Here is a 17,363-nt window from a genome sequence, read left to right as displayed (position 1 = left end):
CCTCTCTATTCAATATTTCCAGAAAAACGCATTTTTTTTCCATGAAAGCAGTTAAAAAGGTGTGGACACCCTATTTTCCAGGTCAGGATGGGTGATCCTTGACTATAACTGTCTTCTAGACAATTGTACTTTATTCTTTTTTTTTCCTCAAAAAATTTCACCACCAATCCTTTAGTGTTCCTCTCTAGGGAAAAATCTACTTAAAATATGGAATGCTTCACAAATTTGTATGTCATGATTGCACAGGGGCCGTGCTAATCTTCTCTGTATAGTTCCAATTTTAGTGTGTGTGCTGCCGAAGCAAGCACTAGACAATTGTACTTTACATATTATACATTCTGCTTAAAGTTCTCTTACTCCTAACTCTCAATTTGATCTTCTGAGGTAACAGGAGTCCTTATTCTTGAGATTCTCAGGACACCTGGATTTTTGTCGCTATTTCCCTCAGTGAACCATTAGGATCCAATTTTCTTTTGTGGACTACTTGTCCATTCCTGTTTTTCAGAATTTATTTAAACTTCATTTTTCAATTTCTGTTAACATCAAATATTATTTTATATTAGTTTCAGATGTACAGCATAGTGGTTAGACATTTGTATAATTTGCAAAGTGATCCCCCCATTAGTCTAGTATCCACCTGGTACTATACGTAGTTATTACAGTATTATTGACTATATTCCCCATACTGTACTTTACATCCCCATGACTATTTTGTAACTATCAATTTGTACTTCTTAATCCCTTCATCTTTTCATTCAGCCCCCCAACACCCCTCCCATCTGGCAATCATCATTTTGTTCTCTGTATCTATGAGTCTGCTGTTTCATATTTGTACTTTTCATTTTACCTATGTTCATGATATGAAAAAAATAACTTTAAAGATGTGGGAAATTCACATAATTTCAAACAAAGAACAGTGTTTCTCAAAGTCACTGCAAAAGGAGGTATAACTGTTCCTTCAAAAACAAAAAATCTCTTTATGTGGTTAAGTTGAGCTCCTCCCATTTACAACCTGTGAGTCATGGTAAGAACCCTCCAGAGATCTTCTCTCTGTGACTTGATTATGAGACACTGCCAGTTTGAAGTGTCCACTGAATAATGTAAGTTCAGTAACAAGGAATCCAGGAGAAACAATGAATATCAAGTTTATCTTCACTTCACTTCTAGCACTGGCCATTTCAGGTAACTGAGTTCCGTCCTGCACCCAGGGCTGCCTTCCTGGATAAGGCAGCTGGAATGACATTGGCTGATGTCTGTTTTATGTTGCAGGCTCTGGAAGAGCGAACTGGATCACATCCCAGGAAACAGAAGTGCTGGGAACCGAGGGGAAGAGTGTGAACCTCCTCTGTGACTATGGTACTTCATCTGCAGGCCTTGTTGATCTCTACTGGTTTCGACAGTACCCAAACCAGGCTCTGGAATATATTCTCTACAGAGGGTGGGGGTACTCTGGAAAAGGAGATGCCAGTTTTGTCACAGAAAGGTTTGATTCAAAGAGTACATCAAATGCAACCAATTTGCACATCAGAAATCTGGTGCCTGCAGACACTGCCCTGTACCACTGTGCACTGAAAGAGGCACAATGACAGCCCCACATAGGGCAGCTGTGCAAGAACACAGCGCATGAGAGGAAGGAGAACGTGGCACACATAACCACACTGACGCTTTCTTTTTCTGCAAGACACAGCATGGTAATTAGGAGATACTGGATCAGGAGAGTTCTGCTCTGACTGTAGAATAGCTATATAATTGTAGGCAGACAGCTTAAGCTTTTAGAATTTTTATTTCCTGAAATTAGTGCTAACTCTATAAACTATTATGAGATGTGGCTTTAACATGTGTGTTGAGAACTTGGCATGTTCTAGATGCTCAGCAAATGGTAGATGTCTTTTTCTCTTTTGCAATAACTACTTTGACCTCAAAGGACCTTTCTATCAATATCTGAGGATCGGATTTACACCACACAGGCCAAAATAATAATAATCCCAGGACCCAGGAAAGGCTTCTTTGACCAGGGATCCCTGGTCACTACGCCACGCACTGAAGTGCTTGCTCAGCAAGTCCAACCACTAGAGGACAAAGGGGCACTGAGGTGCCCACTCTTTCCTGAGCTTTCGGCCATGGGCCATGGGCAACGTCACATGTGAACAGAAACAGGCAGTTCCTCAGAACAGTAAAGGCAAGAGGAAGAGGTCCGGCACTGGGTGGAGGGAGAAGAGAGAGAAACTGCTTAGATGACTGTTACCATGCTCCTGAGGCAGCACTTACCTTTCCAGGTGGAGATGAGAGGAATCCTGGGGATGACTGCTTGACAAATGCCATCTACTGTAATAATTCTCGCCATGCTTCTAACTGACCGTCACCATCCAATGGGATCTATGCAAAGGCTAGCATCTTTGTTTGCACCGATGTTGGATAGGTTGTGTCGTGCAGGAGACCCTGCTCGCTGCGCCATTTGTCGTGCAGGGAGTCATGCAGGGAGGCCTGCGGGGTCTCTGCTCCCGCTCCCCATACAAGAACGCAGGATATGGTGAGGCCAAAAAGGAACACCCACGGAGCCATAGATAGGGGAGTCATACCACTATATTCTCTCTGGCGGCACTATACTCTCACTGGAGGCTGGATCCACACTGTCTGCAAACCGCCATCCACGCTTGCCAGCCCAGCCGCCATCTTCTTGCTAGCCCCCATTCTTTCTCTTCTCTTTCTGCTAGTGTAGCCATAGCAGTTATATTGTGGCCAATGGCTCACTGGTTACAGCTGATGGCCAACTAGCCACAGCTGATGGCCATGCAATCACAGTTGATGGCCATTTACTACCTGAGCCAGCACCTGTCTATGTGAGGCCGAGAGCCTGGAAACTGCTTTTTGGGGTTCTGTCCCCACAGGTTGTAAAAGAGGAAGGAAGATTTAGAGGCTTATTCAAGTCTGAGGCAGCACCAGCACCTTTCGGCTTTTCAGCTGGAAACTGCCAGCTTCTGCAGTTCACGGGGAAGCCTGCACCACCAGCTTCACTGCCTGCTGAGTTTGCACCAGTCAGTAAGCGGGGCTTGGAAAGAGACAGCACATCAGATATTTCACTTGTTTATTTTATTTATTTATTTTCCTTTTTTATTTTGCCATCACAGTTGCCATACAATATCATATTAGTTTCAGGTGTATACCATAGAGAGGATACATTCATATAACTTAGCAAGTGATCACCCTGCTAAGTCAGGTATCCATCTGACACCTTACATTGTTATTAAAATATTATTGACATAATCCCTGTGTTGTACTTTACATCCCTGTCACTGTTTTTGTAAGATATGAAGCAAACTAGGTGTCTACTGACAGCAAATCAGATTTTAACAATTTTGTTTTTTTACCAAAAAAAATGTATTAACAGCTGAAAAATACTGTGGATAGAAAACAGTTGTCAAAGATCTGCTTAAGCTGACTTTTTAAAGAAATTGAATAATGGGAGACTTCATGATGGCATAAAATAAGTTAAGGAGAGTAGTATGTAATTCCCTTAGCTTTTCTTTGTGGGAAAATTGTTATTTTTGTATCCTGTTGGCATTAAAACAATATGATGTATTGGTACAACCCTTTACATATGTGAGTGACTTGGAAAGTGATTTTAAATTCATTAAATATTTCATATATTTGATTTATTTACAGAATTTAAATCAAGGACTAATTTTAAGTAGGAAAAAGCTTTTAGGTAAGAAAATACATTAGTAAAAACTTTCAACCATTTAGAGAAATTAGACTGAATGCTGTACAAACATTTCAGGAGCTAGTAAGACAAAAGCGACATGGAAATGCTCTTGACGTACACTTACGTAAAATACAGAGTACTATCAACTGATAGACGTTGGCACCAATTCAGCACCAACAGGAATCCCCAGTTTGGGGTGTAGTGAAGAAGACAGCTTTGTTCAGTGCATACAGCTCACTTGTGACACAGCACGACTGTGGAACCGCTCTTCAGTGTTACAGCTGAGCTATGAAGGAGCACAGCTGAGGAAGAGCATGTGTGTGAGGCAGCCCTGGGTCAAGGCCACTCTGGTTCAGGGCAGCCCTGGTCTGCTCCGCCTGCTCCAGTCCCCTCACTTCTGCCCTGTTCTGGGCCAGTCTGCTTTGCTTTGGCTGCTCTGGTCTGGCAAGACTTTTTTAGTGTTTCAGCTCCAGGTATTTCAGCTCCCGCTAGGGAAACACAGTCTTCTGTATTTGGTGGATGGGGAAAGTGTGCTCCCTTACCCAGAATGAGGCTGATTTATACCCAGCGTGCCAATTAAAATGTACACATTTTAAGAGATGTTATCTATGTAGTACTTTTAGAAGTTGAATTGAAATATGGCAGCAATGTGTAATATGATGTTCCCTCAAAAGATGGGATTAATTAAATGAATGCTAGCATCATCCATTGTATTACAATTTGAATACAGTCTTTCCTTTTTAAAATGTATACACATTTTTTTGACACCCTCTGTATAAAAGTAGTCCCCACCTCTCATCCCTGATTTCTCTGTCCTCATGCAAATGAGAACTCCAAATCGTCACATTTGATTTTCCCAAAAAGAATTGTCCTGAATGGTCAGAATAGAGCTTCTCCGATTAGTGGTTGGTTAGTAAACATGCTGACAGAGGAATATGGCTTCATAGCTCTGATTGGACGGGGAAATTCTCCGATGTGTTGGTTAAAATAAATCCCAGGAACTATTTTAAAATGGTTGACTCAGTTTGCAGAAACACAGAGTAGGCAGGCAGGTTGGTGCAGGAGGCAGGCAGTTCAGTGCAGACTTCTCCTTGAAGTGCGGCTTGCGTGTGTGCTCATGTTTAGAAATATGTGGTAGCCTTTGTTAGTTTCTTTGTTTTTGCTTGTTTTCATTTCAGTCTGGTTAACCCCAAGGATTCCTTTTTGGTAGGAATCTTCTTTCTCAGTGTCCATAGTACATATTTGTAATTATGCTAAGCTTACACTCGTATTAAACAAGTGCTCTGAATTGCAAATACTTTGCAGGTAATCCAACTTATTTTCTTTCTTGGTTTTCGTGTCATCTCAGTGGGAAGATATTTCAAGTAGTTTTTCTAAGTTCAGGAGCTTCTAGGAATAGACTGTTTTCTGTATACTTGCAGAAATCATCTGGGACTGTCATTTTCATCATCTCAGCTATAGGCCAGGAGACTAGGGGCAGTACTTCTGTGTACTCAGAACACCCATTGTGAAAGGAACAATAAAAACTGTGAGAACAAAACCTCAGAGCTTATACCGCACTCACTGCTATAGGGCCATGTGGAGACTCACAGACCCTAAACTGAAAAGAAGATTAGTAATTGTGGGCAGCATAACTGAAGTATGGAAAGGAAATGAGTAACTGTGTTGCAGGAAAAAACATCTCAAACTGCATTCAATGAATGTTTTCAATCCACAATCCTAAAATTGACTATCATCTTCAAATCTCAGCAGATTTTTGTTTTGAAAGCAAAGCAACATTCATTAATTATCTAGTTTATAAATCAAGAACTTGAAATAAGGCAGCACATATATTGCATACATTTCCTAAAGAGAAAATCTATCTGAATTTCGAGTGAAACAATTTTTAAAACATTAAATTTCAGTGAATAATTCGAATCAGGACACTAACTGGAATACCAAAAACAAAAAAATCTAAAAGAAAGGTGGAATATGAATCAAAGTATAAAAAGCAAAAATTTGTATGCTTATGAGGCAGTTAACATCACAGGGCTAAACATGTATTAAATAGTGTATGTTTCAACATGATCAAGTGACATATGTTGTGTCTCACTGAAGGGCTGGATGAAAACAAACATGCAGATGACAACACAGAGCCAGGTACACCAACAGCTTAAATTTTTTACATTTCTTTTGTATCTAACATAGCAAGTTTCTCAGGGCCCTGACTAAAGAAGGTGCTAAAATATTTGATAAGTAATAAATGCATGTGTATCAGGATGCTGAGTGATGTTGCCCCTATGTTGAAACAAAGAGGTTCTAACACGTATCAAATAACAGAAGCCACCATCTAAGGTCACCAACAACTGCCCCAGAGCTAGTGGAACAGAGAGATCCTACTACTGCCAACTATCATCCCAGCATCCCCTTTCCCCCCAGCCTATATAAGGAGCTTTAGTGGGGAGTGAGTATCAGCTTTGTAAAGAGCACAGTGTTCAAGATAAGACACACCTCCCTTCCCATTTCATGGGTAGAGAAATGAGGGTTTCAGGACACTCCAATGTCCCCTTCACAAGGCAAAGGAATGGGAGTGCCCAAGACAACCATAAGCAGAGATCTGGGCACCTCCAAGAAGGGAAGGCTGACATTTTGTTTGTAGTAGAAGGGATGCTTATACAAACATTTATTCATCTGTCTGTACCTCTCAGGGCAAAACAGAAGTATTCAGACATGGCAGTACTGAGAGAGCGGTAGTAGACACTTACCTTCTCTGATCTTAAGTTCTATCTTTTTTAAAGATTTCTGTTAAAATATACCTAACATATAATATTATGTTAGTTTCAGGTGTACATCATAGTTATTCAACATTTATATTCTTAAAGAAGTGATCACCATGAGAAGCCCAGCAACCACCTGACACTGTACCTGCCGTCACAACATTATGACTATATCCCCTATGCTGTACGTTACATCTCCATGACTTGTTTGTTTCATACCTGGCAATTTGTACCCCTTCACCTTTTTTCCCCCATTTTAATTTTCCAATTAGAGATGACATTCAGTATTATTCTATATTAATTTCAGGTGTACAGCATAGTGGTTAGACATTTGTATAATTTGCGAAGTGAGCCCCCTGACCAGTGTAGTACCCACCTGGCACTATATATAGTTATTACCGTATCATTGACAATATTCCCTATGTTTTACTTTACATTTCTATGACTATTTTGTAACTACCAATTTGTACTTCATCTCTTCTCCTCTTTCACCTTGTTCCCCAACCCTCTTTCATCTATCACCCCGATAAATCTGGTACCATCTGATAGCATACATAGTTATTATAATATTATTGACTATTTCCATATGCTATACCCTACAATTACACGAAGTACTGTGTAACAACAAATTTGTACTTCTAAATTCCTTTCCCTTTTTCACCAACCCCCCATCTGGCAATCACCAAAATGTTCTCTGTATCAATGAGTTTGCTTCTCTTTTGTTTGTTTGTTTATTATGTTCCTTAGATTCCACATATAAATCACATTTCATCTGTTTTTCTCTGTCTGACATACTCCACTCAGCACAATACCCTCCAGGACCATCCACGCCACTGCAAATGGCAATATTCTATTGTATATTGTATTGTTTATTGTATATGTATTCCCTTCCACAGCTGAGTGATATTCTATTGTATATAGTATGTACCACATACTCTTTATCCATTCACCCATCCACTGACACCTAGGCTGTCTCCACATCTTGGCCATTGTAAACTATGCTGCAATGAACATATGGAGGCCCACATCCCCTCAAAGTAGCATTTTGGGTTTCTTTGGATAAACAGTCAGAACTAGGATTATTGGGTCCTTCTTTGCCTCTGGTCAAAGCCTTTTTTTAAAGTCTATTTTGTCTGGTATAATATTGCTACCCCAGCTCTTTTGCTTGGTTTTTCTTTCCATTTTCAAAAAATATCTTTCTTCATCCCTTTACTTTCAATCTGTGTGTATCTGTTGATCTAAAGTCAGTCTCTTGTAGGCAGTATATGTAAGGGTCTTATTTCCTTATCCACTCAGCCATCCCATCCTTTGACTGGATCATTTAATCCATTTATATTTAAAGTAATTATTGATAACTATGTAGTTATTGCCATTTTATTATTCATACTGCTTATCTTATTTTTTTCTTCTTAAAGTAGTCCCGCTAAGATTCCTTGTAACACTTGTTTTGTGGTGATGAACTCCTTTAGCTTTTTCTTCTCTGAGGAGCTCTGTATGTCTCTCAATTCTAGATGATAGTTTTGTTGTGTAGAGTAAACTTGGTGGTAGGTCCTTGCTTTTCATCACTGAATATTTTTTGCCACTCACTTCTGGCTTGCAAAGTTTCTGCTGAGAAATCAGTTGACAGTCTTAAGGGAGCTTCTTATAGGTAACTAACTGCTTTTCTCTTGCTGCTTTTAAAATTCTTTGTCTTTAATCTTTGGCATTTTCATTATGACGAGTCTTGGTGTGGGCCTCTTTGGGATCAACTTGTTTGGGACTCTGTACTTTCTGGGCTTGTATGTCTCTTTCCTTCTCCAGGTTATGAAAGTTTTCAGTTATTATTTGTTCATATAGGTTTTCAGTTCCTTGCTGTCTCTCTTTTCCTTCCGGTACCCTTATGATACAAATGTTGGTAAGCTTGGTGTTGTTCCAGAGGCTTCTTAAAGTATCCTCATTTTTTTTTTTTTTTTTTTGTATTCAGTTTTTTCTTTTTGCTGTTTTGTTTGGGTGTTTTCTGCTACCTTGTCTTTTAAATCACTGATTTGATCCTCTGCTTCATATGTTCTATTGCTGATACACTCTAACATAGTCTTCATTTCGGTTATTGTATTCTTTATTTCTGACTGGTTTTTCTTTATGGTTTTCATCTCCTTTTTTGTTTCCTATCTCTTTGTTGAACTTCACCCTGAGATCACTGAACATCCTTATAACCAATGTTTTGAACTCAATATCTGATAGCTCAATATCTGGTAGATTCCTTGCCTTCATTTTGTTTATTTCTCTTTCTGAAGTTTCCTCCTATTTTTTTCATTTGAAACATGTTCCTTTGTCTCCTCTCTTTGGCTGCCTTTCTGTGGTTTTTCTATGTGTTAGGTAGATCTGCAACATCTCCCGGTCTTGGCAGATTGGCCTTATTTATTATGTATATGGTGGGGCCCAGTGGTGCAGTCTACCTGAGCACCCTATCCTGTTCAACTCAGTCTTTTGGGGAAGATAGTTCTTTTTGGGCTCCTGGACCAAATTTCAACATGTGAGTGTGGTGTGGGGAGGCTTCCCTACATAACAAGCAATCCTCCAGACAACAGCTAGGTGTCTGGAGGATTCAATTCAATTCAACTCAATTCTGAAATTGTTTACCTAAATAGAGCATCAAGTCCCACAGGCTATGGGCTCAATCCTACAAGCCTATCTCCCATCCCAACCTCAATCAATGGTCATAAGCTGAGGTTGTTACCTGTGTTTCTGACCCACCGGCTATAAATTGGAGTTTGCTACAATGCCTTACAACTCAGGAGGACAGTCAAAGTCCAGGTAACTACCGGAACTTCTGGCCATTTGGCTATAAATCAGTGGCACCCATAACAAACTCCTTGGTTCATAATTTGCTTTTTAAAAGGGGGGCTTGGTGCCCCATAATAGTCAAAATACAGTAGTTCAAGAAGCTAGATTTGCAGTGGCTCATGAAGCAATAAAGTTTTTCAAGAAAACTTAGATACTTAAGTTAAGGGTAGCTTTATTGCAGAACCCTCTATTTTCAGGTCTTCTACTTCATTTTATTCCTAGAGATGACAGGGCTGGATACCACTGTCAGAGCCATGCTAGGCTAGTGAACCACTATTCTTACTTGTGTCTATTATCTTCTCTCAATACTTTATCTGCATAGAATTTTAACTTTAAAGACATTTGTTGATATGCTTTATTCACTACGTATAATTCTGAGGAAGCTTGTGCAAAGGAATGATTCTTATTACTATTGTATCCGTCAAAACTGTCATAGATGCTGATACTGTCAGTCATTACCTTATAGAAGGGTCCATCAAGTCTGGGAAAGGAAAAGATGGTCATATGTGTTTTCCTCAAATTACCTGCAGATACACTAGAAATAAAATGTAAATTCAGAAAACGACCTTTTAACTGATTTTATTATCTCAACAATGGTAAATGGCCAAAAAAAAAAAAAAGAAAATAAAAAACACCACAAAACAAAAGATATGTGGTGCAGAGTCCTTGAATCCTGAATGAACCTGAATGTCTGGGAGAGAGAAAGGATTGATACTACAGTTACTCATACAGGATTTGAATTATTTCTCTTGGTACAAGAAGGAAGCTGGTAAAGACCCTAGTATTTTAAGAGAGATTCTTTCAAACATGCATACAGAGCAACACTGCAAAATGATTAAGTGCACAATCTACCAGGAAGCTGGAACAATTCTGTTTTTATGTGTACCTCATAACATAGTTTCAAAATATGTCAAATATAAATCAGTAGAGTCAGTTAGCAGAATTAAAGCAGTAGAATTTGTTGATTTCTTGAAAAGAATTAATGAACAAATATGTAACCATAGTAGTAGGTATTAACACACACCTCTCACTAGAAATGTAGAGAAAATATGACCAACAAAATTAATATTCTTTATCTAGTTTATATTTGTAGAACATTTTACCTGAAAACAACAGAAAATATTTTACTCAAACTCGGAAGGAATATTTATCAAAGTTGTCTCTCTTCTGGATAAGTCTCAAACAATTAATACAAGCCTTTATCAATTTCAAAGAATTTAAATCATTCAGAATATAGTCTCTGATCACAATGGTGTCAACTGAGAATTCATAACAAAAAGATAACTGAATTTATTCCCGTACCTTGCCAGATATAATACACAGTTTTCAAATGTATTGCTACAGAAAACATCAACGCAAAGGAGAGGTTTGGGGTGGGGTTGATGAATAGAGCAATGTAACTTCCTATTTATGAACTTGACTTCCTGTTTGGGGGTAGAAACACCTGACAACCCCAAGAATTCGTCACTCAGGCACTCAGTGAAGGTTTGGTCTCTGGGCTAATGTGAGAAGAAGGAAAACTTTAACCAGGGAAGAATTTCTATCATGCTGTGTCCTGGCCTACGGTGGGCATTCATGGTCTCCTTTAGCTTCAGTACGTGTGTGTCTAAACATGGGGCCTCAGCTTCCTCTTAGGCTCAAGACTGGGACGATGAAAGTTGTAACTAGTGGGAATATTAGGAGGGAAAAGAGGGGAGGAAATGAAACACTACTGATTCTTTTCTTTGTTTTTATATTGTAATATGTTCCTCATGACCCACCTGAGACATTTGTGAGCAAAACCTTGTCTTGTTTTATCTACAGGCTGCAGCATGGCTGAGAAAGTAACCCAAGCTCAGACGACAGTAACAATGCAGGAAGGAGGAGCTGTGACATTGGACTGCACATATGAAACCGAATGGATTGCTTATAATTTGTTCTGGTACAAACAGCTTTCCAGCGGAGAGATGCTTTTCCTTCTCTATCAGAACTATAATGAGGAAAATGTAAAGCAGGATCGCTACTCTGTGAACTTCCAGAAGGCAAAAAAGTTCATCAGCCTCACCATCTCTCCCTTACAACTGGCAGACTCAGCAAAGTACTTCTGTGCTCTCGATACCCACAGTAATAGAAATGAATGTGGAAGGTTAACAAAAACCTAAGAGCTCCATAAGCATCCACCTGCTCAGAGGCATAGGAGAAACCCATGAACCACAGACAGGAAGGAGGCTGGCACTGTGTGTGGCAGCACAGCCAAGACCTAAGGTAAACTTTCCTTCCATAAAAAAATGCCACGTATTAGAGCTCAGTGTATAAAACAACATTGTTCCCTGAGATTCCAGGTAATATGTTTGTATCGTGGGTTAAAATAAATCACAATCATCTTTTCAAATCGCCCTTAAACACTTAGATTGACTGAACCCATTTACTTCAGGAAAATCAGGAGTAGTTTTTCATTTTGTTTTGTTTTGTTTTGTTTTGTTATTAAGGAGTAGTTTTCTAATTCTCATCTTGAATTGTTGGATTTCCAGATCGGAATTGCACTAGAAACCATCCATATTTCTCTTCCAGTATCATGGTAATTTTAACAATCTTACACATATAATAATGCATTTTATTGTTTTATATATTTACATATGTTATTGTATAAAAACAAATTTTATAAACACACGAATTTATTTTTCTGAGTTTTTTTTATAGTCCAATCTGAGATTATTTACACAATGAGTCTGCTCATTGGGGAATTCGAGAAACCACAGTGACTATGTGGGTGAAAGGTTTGACAACTTTAAGTGCCCTCAAGGTCCCAGCACACCTTGACCACTGCATAAAGCCTCCCATTTCAATCCTGCCTAGACCTGCTTGTTGTTGAAGGGGAAAGGTCTGAGTACAGTGCTGGTGCTGAGTGAGTTAGACGAACCTCAGTCCAACCAGCATGGACCTCAGCAAGAAGGTCTAGGTCCTCTCAGCCATCCTCCTGTTATGAGCAACGTGGTCATGGCCAGACTGGCTCACTGCATGTTTTTTATACATAAATATATGATTCTCACAAAAATCAACAGATAAGAAGGCAACCAATTTTTTGAAGTTCTGCACAGTCAAAAGAAACTTTGGCTAAAACAAACTATGCTCATTAGAGATTGAAAATAGTTCTTTGGCTCTGAAGAAACCCGGGCAGACAATGGACTGAGTAAACGATTTCTGCCCCAGGGAAATCATAGTCCTTAGCATGTGGCCACAGAGATAACAGAAGAAGACGATCCCAGAGGGCTGAGCCAGAGAATGTGAAAAACAAGGAGCAAGAGAGCTCCTTGCTGAAAGCACAGTTTCATCAAAACAGGGAAAGGAAGGTCATAACGAGCACCTCCTGGTATGGCAGATTTGCTTCAGATCAACACTGTTTCTGTCTCTCTTCATTCTTATGTGCAAGACAATCTTGTACAATGTACTCCTGAACTGTTCCATAATAATTTATTGAGCATTTGGAGGAGACAGTTTGTTTCTTTTAGATTATTTGCTTATTTTCTGCTTATTTGCCTCTTATAGATCTTGACACCAAAGGATCTACATCAAGACCTGGGGAAGACTACAGGATGTCAGTCAGAGACCGTGCCTTTGATCAGAAGGAGTCACTGAAAGTGGATCCTAAGTTGTCTCCCTTGCAGAAGTGTCACCAGAGGCTCACGGGCATGTCCAAGAGAGGACTCAACCCGGGACAGCAGTGACTGGGTTCTTCTTTCCACAGAAGAAAGAATTCAAGAGCAAGACAGATGCAGGAAAGTGAAAGAGATTTATTGAAAACGAAAGTACACCCTTGAGAATAAAGTGCAGAGGGAAATCAGAGAACAACAGTCACAGAGGACATCACCATCAGGGGTTTTTATGCCACCTAGGATGGGAATTGGTGACATCCCATTGACGGGGTTCATTCATCTCCTACCCTTAAACAGGACCCTCTGTTTCCCTCTTTCCTTCCTTATTTAATTCCATGGAACTCTCATGTCATCATATGCATGATGGAAGTAATAATAACCACAATGTAAATGAAACTAAATGACATTATAATTAGCTAAAGTTCTGGTCGCGGTCATAGGATTCAGCCCAGTTGGATGAAGCTGGTCCTTGCTTTTCTCCTGCTGCAGGTACTGGATACAGTCACTTGTTACTTGTGTAACCAGTGTGGCACTTCATGTTGTACCCTGGATGGGGTTATGAATTTCCTAGGCTTCCTATTCTGCCTCAGAAGGAGTACCTGTCTGCTGCATGGGGAGAAGAAAGAAAATGAATTCTCAGTTTTGAGTTCAAAGGCTGACCATGGAGCACGCAACTACTATTCATTAACATCCAGTTCCCCTCTCCTTCCAGCAACCTGGAGAATTGCAAGCCTTCCGAAGAGACGTGGCCATACGACCTGCTTGGGCTAAAAAAGTATGAGTATAAACAGCATCTGTCATTTCATGGTAGAGACATTTAATTGCCCAGCGTAACTTTCACTCTCTGCTTTTTCGGCTGTAGTGATTGTTGAATTGTGTATTGATATGAAGGTTCAAAGGTCAGTCACGCATATAATAAACTGACCGGAGCATCACCTTGACTTATGGACGTATGTGTAAGAAAGGTATGTGTAAGAAATAAACAACTGTTTCTTTTAATCACTGAGATTTTGGAGTTGATTATTATCATAGCATAAACTATCATAATCCAACTGGTGCACCAAATTTACTTAAATACAGGAAAAGAAAAGGAAACATTTTACAAGGGCAGAATAATCATGATACTAAAACTTGAATTAAGAATTTTTTTAAAATATAGTATTATCATATCTATTGTACATAGTGCTGCATGAACATAGTGGTGCATATATCTTTTCAAATTAGTGTTTTGGATTTCTTTGGATAACTAACCTGGAATGGAATTGCTGGGAGATATTTTTTCATTTTTTGAGAAACCTCTATACTTTTTCTCTAGTGGCTGTACCAATGTGGAATTCCACCAACAGTGCACAAGAGGTCCCCTTTCTCCACATATTTTCCAACACTTGCTGTTTGTTGATGTATTGATGATGGACATTGTGACAGGGGTGAGGTGATAGCTCATTGTGGTTTTCATTTGCACTTCTCTGATGAGTAATGACTAATAGAGTCATGGTGAGATAAAGTATAGTATGGGGAATATAGCCAATATTGTAAAGACTATGTATTGTCACATTGGTACAAGACTTACGGGGTCACAATGGGATTTATAGATGATGTAATACAAAATTGTACACATGAAATCTATGTAATTTTACTAACAATTGTCACCCCAATAAATTTAAAAAATAAATAAAAAAAAAGACTTATGGGGGGATTACCTCATAAATTTATACATGTCTAACAACTATGCAGTACACCTGAAACTAATGAAAAATAATATTGAATGTCAACTATAATTTTTTAAAAATAATAATGGGGAGATATATTACAGCATATGGAATATAGGCAATAATATTCTAATAATTATGTACAGTCTCAGATAAATAATACACTCATTGGGGTGATCACTTTTTGAGTTATACAAATGTCTACCACTATGTTGTTCTGTACACCTGAAACTAATTTTTGAAAAGTAACTGGCTTTAGTAAAATAAATAAATGAATAAATGAATGAACGAATGAATAAATATAACCAATGAACATAGGTTCAAAATTTCTAAACAAAATATTAGCAAATTAAATTAGCAGATTACATGAAAGGATAAGGTATTATAACCGAGTTGAGTCTATGTAATCTCTATTTAACACTCTAAATCAATCAAAGAACCCACAGAAATAGAAACATCATTTAATCATCTCAATAGTGAAAAGTACTTGATGTATAATAGAAATTAAGTCATATTTAAAAAGTAAATTCTTAGCAATTCAAAAGTAAGAGAAAACTTCCTCATTCTAGTACCACCTAGGAACCAGAAAGTGCACCTTCACTAGACACCAAATCTGCCTTGGACTTCTCAGCCTCTAGAACCATGATAAATGAATTTCTATTATTTATAAGCTACCCAGTTTATGGTAGTTTGTTACAGCGGCCTGAATGGACTAAGAGATAAAGTAGATGAGTGGTTACATATTAATAGAAAGACTTTCATGGGGGGAAATGGTGAATAACTGCTGATGGGTACAGGTTCATTTTGGGGGTCATGAACTATTCCAACATGGACTGTGTGATGGTTGCATAACTGTGAATATACTAAAGGCCTTGAATTGGAGGCTTTAAGTGGGTAACTTGTATGACAAGTGAATTATATCCCAATGAGGCTGTTATATAAAAACAAACAAATGACACCAAAAAATTCCACAAGGTTAATTGTTTCCTGGGCTCAGTCTGGATTCTCCACACCATCTGAATCGTACAGTAACAAACACTAGGTCAAAAGTTGTAATATTGGACTGACTTTTTTATTATAGAACTGGACAACGTAATGCCTCCTACCTTTCATATTTCTTTTAGCAATCCCAATATTTCTTTTATTTATTTATTTATACCAGCCTGAATTACTATTATGACTTTGTAATCAGGTGCATAATAGATCCACTTTGAAGATGTATTAGATTAATTATGGCTGCATGACCACCAGGACATACACTGCCATATTCTCATAAGCAGGCTTGCCTTATCCGAATTTATGAATTTTTCTTTATTGGAAAGATCAGGAGTGAGAGTTGTTCTGCTGTCTATTGGAATTTTGCCCACAGGTATAATTCTGCATTTATATTCACTGCTGGATACTTTTGTTCCATTTGTTTTCCAGGAAAATTGGAAGCTTTTATTTGGCATAATTCTGAGAGTCCTTACATATAACATCTTCCAATAAACATTAATTAACACATTCACCCAACAAATTATTATTAAGTGCTCAGTCTCTGCCAAATCCTATGCTAAGCAATGAATAATGTGAGTTTCAGGGACTGTCTTCAAATGTTGTGAAAACAAGACACTAGGAAAGTTACAGGAATTTGAAGGAGGTGGATTTTAGAAATACTTCTGTAAGCAAAACATCACAAAATAGTTCTAAAATCTCGAATTGACTAAAGTGAATTAACTCTTTAGAATATTGTGCTAGGAAGCTCTTCACTGAGACTTGCCACTAGAGGGAGGGAAGTAGCAGATATGAGATATCTAACCTTAGAGTGAAAACGAAACCCTGAAAGATTGCTGACTGATGGTTCCTCGCTGAAGTTAAGGAGTCAGATGTACAGTCACAAGAGGGAGCTGTTACAGAGGCAAACCAATGCTCCTTCCAGGGTGAGGCTGAGGTCATCACTAACGTGTAAGGACTTACTTTCATTCACTTTGTCACCTTGTACTTCATATTGTCACACTAGGCTTCAAGGACATGAGTGTGCCTTTCCCAAAGGCAGAGCAAAGAGCCTACCCCGCGTGGGAAGAAAAGATAGAAGTGATTAATAGCTTAATTTTAAATGGCCAAATATTTGTTCTTCTAGTGAAGTAATAAGCCTAATTATTGTAGCAGAGACAATGAATAATTTAAATCTATTCAATCAAATTTGATAATAACAACCACTTTTGAGAACAACCAGAGAAATTCTATTCTGTTTATTTCCACCTCTCTTGTCAAACATCTTCATGTCATTTCCCTTTTCAAATCTTGTCTTCCCATCACTTCCTTCTCTTCTTTTCTCCTTAGTGTCCCCAATGCATATCACCCCTAGGCATGGGCATGGAGATAAGTAATCATGTGTTTAAAAGATGCTCAAGTGGAATAGGAATAAGTACATTTGAAGCCATTTGTTCCTGTATCAGATCAGAGGCATCCAACCATGTCCATGAGAAGATGCTGAGACATCATTCCAGGAGCCAATGGGGGAGACCTGAGCACCAGGCGACCTGACTCTTAAACTGGACTCGAATTTTATCTTTCCTGTCATACTGAGCACAGCAGTATCAGACGACTGTGAAGTCATTGCAATAGTTTGCAAATATTGTCTTCCACAATATCACTGGATTTTAAACTGAGATTATGGTGTATTTTGTTTTTGTTTTTTTGACCAGAGAAATGTTACTAACATTTTAAGTTAAATGTTATATTACTGCTCTTGAGGCTT

The 17,363-nt window shown here is 38.6% G+C and overlaps 1 protein-coding gene and 1 non-coding gene across 4 annotated transcripts in view; both read right to left on the bottom strand.

The window, feature by feature from the left end:
* The window catches only part of LOC148758628 (uncharacterized), a 438,105-nt gene that overhangs the window by 214,244 nt on the left and 206,498 nt on the right, over nt 1-17,363 (bottom strand). The window lies entirely within an intron of this gene.
* Nucleotides 202-308, bottom strand: LOC148758630 (U6 spliceosomal RNA). Its single transcript, XR_016020976.1, has one exon. It is a non-coding gene; the product is annotated as a U6 spliceosomal RNA (small nuclear RNA).

The sequence above is a fragment of the Rhinolophus sinicus genome, chromosome 3 (genome assembly GCF_057876585.1).
Source record: "Rhinolophus sinicus isolate RSI-liver-muscle chromosome 3, RSI-T2T, whole genome shotgun sequence".
Taxonomy (NCBI): Eukaryota; Metazoa; Chordata; class Mammalia; order Chiroptera; family Rhinolophidae; genus Rhinolophus; species Rhinolophus sinicus.
Note: the sequence above shows the minus strand (reverse complement) of the source record. Positions and strands in the feature narration are given on the sequence as shown.